The sequence below is a fragment of the Leucopleurus acutus genome, assembly GCF_964270905.1.
Source record: "Leucopleurus acutus genome assembly, chromosome: 12".
In the NCBI taxonomy this organism is placed as follows: Eukaryota; Metazoa; Chordata; class Mammalia; order Artiodactyla; family Delphinidae; genus Leucopleurus; species Leucopleurus acutus.
Genome location: NC_139154.1, coordinates 14,462,395 through 14,472,173, shown reverse-complemented (window position 1 = coordinate 14,472,173; position 9,779 = coordinate 14,462,395).

Sequence of the window (9,779 nt, the reverse complement as noted above, 5' to 3'; positions counted from 1 at the left end):
GGTGACATGCCCCCAGGGCTCCTGGGGCGGGCCAGCTTGGGCAGGGCCAGGAGGTGTAGGAGGAGACCCGTGGTGATGAACCCACCTCTGCTCTCAGGGCCTCCACCGTGGAGTGGCTGGGCACACGGCCACTCTTCCTCCACCTGTTTCCCAGGTTGGGTAAATCCTTCTGAGATTTGGGGCTTAGTCCACAGTTTTCTTTTCTGCTGAGTGGCACTACTGATGTGAAACCTTGCAGAAAGGTAAACCCCTAAAATAAACCCCTAAGGGGTCAGGGGCAGGGGCAGGGGCAGGGGAGCGGTGGGAATCCTTCAAGCTTTGTGGTAACGTACAGGTAACAATCCTGTGCTTTGACCTGGATTGGTCACAGTCTTCTGAGATTCCAAGAGGTGGGATCCAGCCTCCAAGGGGTGTCCTGGGCTGGTGGAATACTGTTCCCCACAACTCATGTCCTTCTGGGAACCTCAGACTGTGATCTTTGTCAACTGAAAAAAAATGTACAACCTTAAGTTGAGAGTTATGTTTTATTTGCTGGGCATTCTGAGGGCTTCAAGCCTGGAAGACAGCCTCTCAGATAACTCTAAGGGACCGCTCCAAAGAGGCAAGCGGGAAGCCAGGATATATAGGAGTTTTTGCAACAAAGACCAGGTATTCGGAACATCAAAGATGATTGTTAATTTAAGACAGTCAGACATCTCAAGTTAAGGAATTCAGCGCTTTTCTGTGTATGGGAAGATGCAAGATTCTGGGCTCACTGGAATCTTTCCTTTGATGTGCACCTCAGCTGTCTGGGGCCAGTATCCTGTGTTTTCTCATCCGGGGTTTCCTCAGGATGCACTGTGGCGGGTGGCTGCAGCTATGGGCATTCTGTTTCCATCCTGAGTTCCCTCAGACCTCACCGTTGGGGGAAGCTGTAATGTGATGGCTTGGTGGCTACCACATCCTTTGTTTACTGAAATGGCAGGCAATATTTTTCATGCACACCTTGTTTGGAGGTAGGGTCTTTGTAGATGCAATTAGTTAAGAGGTCATGCTGTATGAGGGTGAACCCTAAATCCAGCAGGACTTCTGCCCTTGTAAGAAGAAAGAAACCCAGAGAAGGAGGCCATGAGAAGATGGAGGCTGAGGAGAGTGCCACCAGGCAAGGTGTGCCAGTGATTGGGGCACCATCAGAAGCGAGGAGGCAGGTTCATCCGCAGACCCTTCGGAGGGAGCTCAGGAGCCTTCGAATCTCCTGAACTGCGCGAGGATAAATTTCTGTGGTTTGAAGCCCCCAAGTTTGTGGTAATTGGTTAGGGCAGCCCCAAGGAATGAAGACAGCAGCCAATGATCCCCATCTCTTGGTATTCACACCCCCTGTGTGCCCCCGCCCACACGGGACCAGAGTTGTCTCCATGACCGATAGAATGCCGCAGAAGTGATGTTATGCCGCTTCTGAGATTAGGTAATAAAAGACACTGTGGCTTCTATCTTGGTCTCTGTTTCTTTATTCACTTGCTCTGGGGGAAGCCAGGTACCATGTGGGAGCTGCCCTGTAAGGAGACCATTGGTGAACAATGAAGCCTCTTGACAACTGCCACACCAACGAGCTTAGAGGCAGCTCCTCCAGCCCAGGCAAGCCTTCGGGCGATGCGGCCCTGGCTGACTGCAACCTAGTGAGAGACTCTGAAGAGAATCACCCAGCTAAGCTGCTCTAGAGTCCCAACCCTCAGAAACTTGGAGAAAGTTAAGTGTTCCCGCATTAAGTTGTTAAAGTTTGGGGTCACTCGTTACACAGCAATAGATAACTACTATGCAGGGGAAGAGAAACAAATTAGTTATTTTATTATGATTGCAATTTTCTCCATGACTTTTATTTTCCCTCTCAAAATGAGCACCAACCCTTTTATTTCCCCAAACATCTGATTTAAAAGCGGATCGTACCAAATTGATTGAATATTCTCTGTTCCCACAAGGTTTAGATCTTCCTTGACTACCTTTGCACCTTCAGACATACGTGCCAGGGACTGTGACTCCAGGGTCCCTGCCTAAAGTCTGGGGAATGAGAGCAGAAGCCAGAGGAGCCCCAGGAGTTCCATCTGTGCCTCATCAGTCAGACCAGCCTGGCAGGTTCACCTTCTGCTGAAAGACCAGCAAGGGAGAGGCCAGGCCATAGCGTCTGCAGCGGCTCCAGCCCAGATGCAGCTCAAGTCCCTGGGCAGCAGGCAGCACAGCTGCTACCACAGGCCTCTCAGGGCTGCCGAGAACAGACCTAGTTCACCCTCTCCTTCTGCCCACAGGCCCAGCCGCAGTCTCATATTGTCACCTCCTCTGAGGAGCCTTTGCTGAGTGGAGGTCCCTGGTCATCTGCTCTGACAGGGCTTTGTGCTTCACTCTATGCTAACTCCCCCTCCTTGTAATAAATTGACTTGGGGTCTGAGGCCCCTAAAATCACCTCCAGGTCAAGGCTGTATCAGTTTTGTTTCCGAGCACCTCGAATAATGTTTGGCAAATAATCGGGACCCAGTGAGTGTTGAATGTGGAAACGATTCCTCCACCTTGGAATATTCTTCCTCTCTCCTCCGCCCAGCCGGCAGGGAGCGGCTGAAATTTCACCTCATTCTTGAAGCTTTCTGCAGCCTGAAGTGATTGCTTCATCATTTGTAGGATTAAAGAATTCAAAAGGGCTTTAGCAGGGACGAGCTGACACAAGTAGATGAAAAGGGAGGAACAGGGACCTCCCTGGCGGTCCAGCGGATACGGCTCTGAGTTCCCAACGCAGGATCTTTTTTGGTTGCGGCATGCGGGATCTAGTTCCCTGACCAGGGATCAAGGTCCCTGACCAGGGATCAAGGTCAGGGAACTAGATCCCGTATGCCGCAACCAAAACAGATCCTGCGTGCCGCAAAGAAGATCCTGCGTGCTGAAACTAAGACCCAGCACAGCCAAAATAAATAAATAAATATCTTAAAAAAAAATGAGGAACGATGTAAAGGGCTAAGGCCCTTTCAATTCTAGGAATTTATCTTTTTACTCGAGAAGGTTCTCGGTTTCTATTGTCTCCAATATTCCCTTGGCCCACAGATTAGAGAGTCTGGTCTTTTCAAGTGCTTATGGCTTAGCCCCCAGCCAGACTGTAAAGCTACTTAACAACAGGGACCAGGTGTTGTATGCCTTTGTCACAGGGCATTGTCAATGCTCAGTAAGCACTCATTGATTGCCTATATAATACCCTGTACTTTGACCTCTTCCGCTGAGGGGACAAGAGATTGGGAAAGGGAGTGAAGAATGACTGTTGGCCTTAGAAAACAGAAATCTGTTCCCGTCTCTGACCATCTTTTCTCATCCGTCACTCTGCAGACATATGGGTATAGGACTGACCTCTCCCACATCCTTGCCAAGCCTTTTATGGAACGTTGCAAATGACCTGTGAGGAAGAATTACCATAAGGCAGTTGGTCTATGTTGGGCACTATGCCCAAGTGTCTCTGCCCCTTGTGAGTAGGTGGATGAATGGATGGATGGATGAATGGATGGATAGATAGAAGGATGGATATGTGGGTGGGCAGACGTACTGACGGATGGATGGATGGATGGGTTAATGGACTGATGGAGGGATGGGTGGATGGATGGTTGCATGGATGGGTCGATGGACTGATGGGTGGATGGACGGACTGAATTAAGTAATATCAGTCAGAGGCCTGAGTGTTTTTCACCCCTAACCCTGATCACTCTGAGCCAGGTGCTCTCATAGTCCAGGGCAAAGGGCACCTGCTCAGTTCCAGGATGAATCTAAGGTCAACGTCTTCTGTCTGTAGTGGGTTTCCTTAGACATCACATCTCATCAACTGGTACCAACTAATAGAACCTGTTGAAAAACAGAGACGTTCCTCTCATAATTCCAAACAGGGTCATACTCACAACGCCATCAGTCCCTGCTCTCACATTGCCTCACTGGCCACAGCCTGGCTACAGAAAAAAGTCTGTCCTTAGGCCCTTCAGAAACACTCACTCTTGCCTCTTCCACCTCCCTATGGCTAGGATGGAGCCCCATGGGGCACCAAAGGGAAGGTGATATAAAGTCGTCTGACCCCAGCATCATTTATCTGGCTGCCCAAACCACCCAGAACAATAGCTACGAGCAGAGTCCCAGTGTCTGGCTTTTGCCAAGGCTTTATGGGTGACTCTCTCCCCTTTCAACAAACACTCATTATTGTTCCCCACCTCCTTATTATCCATACTGTGCTGAAGACATTGTGAAATCCCTAGGCCCTTCTTCCCCATCCTGGAGACAGTTATAAAGATTGCTACAGGCTTACCCACCCTGACCAGGCAATATAAACTCAGTGCACATGCCCTGGAGAAATCAGTTGGAGGTTCCAGGCACCTGGGATCTGCAGGTCAGTGGTGGACAGGCAGTATTCTATCTTTCTCTGGTTTCTTCTCCCTCTGTCAATAGCTCCGATACGCCCCCTCTTTTTAACTCCTCCTGGCAAGCTCTCTAGTTAGCAAGGTATCCCCTACCTAGATCACCATGGGATGCTAAATAAGTCTAGGGTCACATAGAAGGAATTTGAGGAGAAGGTATAGGTTAGGTCAAGGTTTTTAAATATTTAGGACCACCGTTTTAGAAAGTAATTTCAGAAGAACTCATCTAGGCCAGTGGTATTCAACAACGTTTTATGAAGCTTGAGGTTCCTTAGAGATGCCCCAGTGCCTTTTTGTTTTTTTGGTTTTTTTTGCAGTGTACATTATTTTAGTTTTATTTTTTAAAAATTCAAAAAAAATTTTAAAGTAATTTTTATTGAAATATAGTTGATTTATGTTTTTGTGTTAGTTTCTACTGTACAGTAAAGTGAGTTATACATCTACATCTTTTTAGATGTATACATCCACTCTTCTATAGATTCTTTTCCCATATAGGTCATTACAGAGTATTAAGTAGAGTTCCCTGTGCTATCAGTAAGTTCTTATCGATTATCTATTTTATATATAGTAGAGTGTTTAGTTACCAAGGGCGAAAGGGAGGAGGGATAAATTGGGAGATTGGGATTGACATACACACCCAGTGCCTGCTTCAGTAGTCGATGCTAGCTGGGTCCTGGTGTCACCATCATTGTCTGCTTCTGCAAAAGCAGGTGTCTTTTATCCATTTAACTGTCATTAGTGTCTGTTTAAAATTTCCTTGTGAAACCCAAAATAGTTTTGAAAAATATTGACCTTGCCCAACCCCTCATTCCAATGATAAGGATTTGGAGGCCTAGGGAATAAAGGAATTTTCCAAGGTGACAAAATAAATTGGTAGCAGAGTTAGGTCTGGAACCAACCTTGCCGTCCGAATCTGCGATGAGTGTTTCTATATCCTGCTCATGAGCACCAGTGTGTCTCAGTGGGGGCAGATGGAGAGAGCTACAAGCTATGCTTTGTGGCTTCAAGAGCTTGTTAACTTTTTATAAGGGAAAAAGTGTCTATACATAAAACAATAAATAACACACTGAAATTTAATGGGACTTCAGAGTAAGTTTGCAATGGTAAAGTAAAGAGTCTTTAAACCCTGAGTCATGGAATCATTGATTGTTTGATCTTGAAAGAATCTTAATAACCACATCCTCTAACTCCATGATTTTATAGATGCTGAAAACTGAAGATTGGAGTGTAAGTGACATGAACTTGTATGTCTGAGCTGTTACTCTGAGCTGATAATTAACTTGGCAGAACTAGATACTCAACCTACAGATAATAATGCCATGTCCAGTGACCTTAATGTCAAAGATTTGAATGGACAATGATGAGGTCGGGAAATGAAAGATAACTTTCACTGTCGTGGCCTCTCCCGTTGCGGAGCACAGGCTCCGGACGCGCAGGCTCAGCGGCCATGGCTCACGGGCCCAGCCGCTCCGCGGCATGTGGGATCTTCCCGGACCGGGGCACGAACCCGTGTCCCCAGCATCGGCAGGCGGACTCTCAACCACTGCGCCACCAGGGAAGCCCGAGAGATAACTTTGAGTATGCCTACCGAGAAGATAAGAAAGAAGTCTCATTGCCTGGGAGGTGGTTTAGTGTCCACGGAGAAGTGAGATACACTTAAGATAAGTATATCATACAATGGAAAGCCAGTATAGATTCTAGAGCTGGATGGGGATGTGATGAAAGCAGTACTTAGAATACAAGTCCAGGAACCTCACATAGGTTGGGCTGGATTGAAGGTAGAGAAACCAGGAATACAGGTGCAGTTTCAATGGTTATGAAGAAAACAAAGTTATATTTTAAAGAAGTTATTTATTGGGACTTGATAAATCTGACATAGGGTCAGGAAAAGTGGGAGAAATTGTCAACAGTTCTCAGGATTTGAACCTACCTGTCTAGAGGAAGATTATGGCAGTGAGAGAAATGAAACCAGGAGGGATGAATGAGCTGGGAGGAGAAGGTGAATTTGACCTTAGATGAATTTGGTTGGGTATGATGGCAGGATATCCAAAGGGGGGTGTCCTGTAGGCTGTTGGAGATAAAGGAGGATGTTCAGTCTGGACTTGGAAGGCATTAGAGAAAGATGATCTTGCAGCTGAGGAAATGGATGGATTGCAGCTTCATGTGATATGAAAGAGAAGAGCTTAGGACCTTGGCCGGTGACTTCCAGGTTTAGGGGTGACCCCCAAACAAAGGGAGAATCTACAATGCATCTGAGGAGAATGGAGAGGTGTGAATCAATATCAAGGGGTCCCAGGGGGACAATGGCCAAAGATCAGAGGAATCAAAAAAAAAATCTTCGGATTTGGCTCCACAGAAGTTAATATTTGTCTTGGAGGGAACAGATTCCATGGAGATAGTGTTTAGGAGGATGAAGGAGAGGCTAGAACAGGTGTGATGTGCAAAGGAGCATGGGGAAGCCCAGGGCTATTTGGTGGTGGTATTTGACCCAGGATAGGTGAATTGATGAGGTCTGAGACAGCCAAGGATGGGGTCCAGAGAGGGGTATAGACCAAAGTCCAGTGAAAGGTCACTTGGGGACAATAGGGAAGGGAAAGCTTGGGGAATGGAGTTTGTGGTGCACTGGGAGGGATCATGGCAAACATTCAAAACCAGGAGCCCAGGCTCTCTGATGGACTAGACGTCAGTTTCTCACTCCTACACAATCCTCACTTCATCACCATCTATACCAGGACCCCAGGCAGGGGTTCCTGATATGGGAGTCTGTAGGAGAGACACTGGAATTTGGGGCTGGACCAGGACAACAGGACCCCAGCGATCCAGCTGGACTTGATCAGTCCTGAATTTCTGCCAGCTCTTTGAGCTGACATGGACCAAGAGTGGTAGTCATCAGCTTGCCTATCCAGCTTTACACAGGGACCCTCCACTTTGTCTGCTCCGGCCAGCCCTTGGCGCGGCTGCTAGGCTGGCCATATTTCTGCTGCTCCAACCAAAGAAGCCCCAGTAGCTTGGCCAAGGGAGAGCACAGCATCTCACTCACATGGGCTTGCATGGAAGCCATGCTGCTGTCGACCTATCAGGGCTGGGGGATCATCTGGTCCTTTGTTACTAAAAGTGTGGTCCAGGGACCAGCAACATTAATGTAATTTGGTTGCGTGTTTGAAACACAGTCTTAGGTCCCACCCCAGACCTAAGGAATCAGAATCTGTATTTTAACAAGAGCTGCAGGTGATTTACACGTTTATTAGAGAGTGAGAAGAACTGAGCTAGTGTATAAGTTCCCAAGACCAGTTGATCACTGAGTCATTCAAGAATCTTCAGCCCAGGCAACAGTACCTCTCAAGAGTCCCCCAGGTGGTTCTATGGGCAGGCACATTTTGGAAAGCCAACGACTGTAATCGAACGCTTCATTAAAAAAAAAATGAAAACTTACCATATACTACAAAGGAAATTTATTTTCATATAAGGAAAAATGTTGAAATGATAAAGTAAATAAATAAAAATCACCCATAATCTTGTCAGCCATAGATAAGTGCTGTAAAGTGTCGAACATCTTTGTTTCTATGTATGTGGGCAGATTTAAATGGAATCATAACGCACACATTATTTATAACCTGTGCTTTTCACTTAATGTATTTTGACCATTTTTATATCATAAAATGTTTTTATACATCGTCTTTAATGTACACATACTTTCTTATTTACCATAATTTTTTAACCAGTCACCTATTATTGTGCAGGTAGATTATTTTCAGCTTCTTGTTATTATAAAAAATGATGCCGTGAACATCTTTATTATTAAACATTTGGGCAATTCCTTATTTTCCCATAGAATAAGGGCAACAGGTGAAATTACAAAGTACATCGAATGTTTTAAGACTCTGATTCACATCACCAACATCCATCCAGAATTTGTACTCCTGTGATCCTTTGCTCTCACCAACCCTTAAACTCTCACTGCAAAGCCAAGGATTAGGAAATGACTTGTCCAAGGTGATCAAGTGGCAGATCCAGTACTAAAAGCCACCTTGGCTAAGTCCTTCTTCCAAGATCCAGGCCATGTTGCTCAGGGATGCTGAGATGGCCGGAAGTCCTGCCATCAGCATCAATCTGCTTCTCCTTACCTGCTTCCCAAAATGTCCCTCAGCGTCACTCTCTCCTGCTCTGAGCCCTGCTTCCTCATTCCTCCCTTTCTCCTATTTCCTCTTCTTTTCTGCTTTCTTATCTTTTCTCTTCTCTTTCCCTTCTTCCTTGGTGAGAGAATCAGCCCTAGCCATCCTTGCTTTTACTTTTCTGGGCTATTCTCCAAGTCCTACCACCCTCATGCCCTGATTGGCTCTGGGTTTCTTTCCATGCTGGATTCTGGAATGGCCTTTCTGAAGGTGGTCATTTCAGGGAAACGCTCTAGGGACAGAGCGTGAGTGGAGACATGTGCAGCTCTGTGGTTTAGGGTCTGTACAGGAACGCTGGCTTCAGTTTTTAGATCATTCCTCCGCAAAAACGCAAGTCTGTGTATCTCAGACCTGTGCTGTTTTCCATCTGGAACAGAACAGGGGAGTGTGCATGGTCTCTCACAGATCACAGTCTTGGCAAAGCGATCCAGTCCCCAGAACGACACTCTCTAACTGCAGAGAGACCCCGTCCTGGCTGCAGGTGGGAGGTTCCTCCTAGTAGCGCTGTCCAGAGGAGGCAGGGGGAGGTGGTGACTCTAAGGCCAGGCTGGGAGTGGGACAGGATGTCAGTCAGGTTCTTCCTTAAACTGTGAGGCTAGACCACACCCCACCCCAGTCTGAGCCCCAGGAAGGGCTCCTGGCTGAACTCTTTGGGAAACCTGTCATCCTGTTTCCCAGAACCGGCAGCACCAGTGCACAGTCAGGCTCACACCCCTGCCAGCTCGACTCGGGTGGCCCCAAGTGAGGGAGACTCAGAGCTGCCTTGATCTTGCTGGGCTGAGGAGCCCTTGGTGGGTTCTGGTAGATAAGCACCTAGTGAGAACTTTCCACCCTGTGATTGGGTAATTTGGCTCCTTGGGATGTCTGCTCCCTAGCTCCACCCCCTTCTTTCTCTGACAGCCCCCCCTTTTTTTTAAATTACAGCCATTCTTTTTAAAAAAAATTTCATTGAAATATAGTTGACTTACAATGTTGTGTTAGTTTCAGGTGTACAACAAAGGGATTCTTTTTTAGATTCTTTTCCATTATAGGTTATTACAAGATATTGAGTATAGTTCCCTGTCCTATACAGTAGGTCCTTGTTGGTTATCCATCTGTTTTATATATATTAGTGTGTGTATCTTAATCCCAAACTCCTAATTTATGCCCCTCCTTTCCCCTTTGGTAACCGTAAGTTTGTTTTCCATGTTTGTGAGTCTAT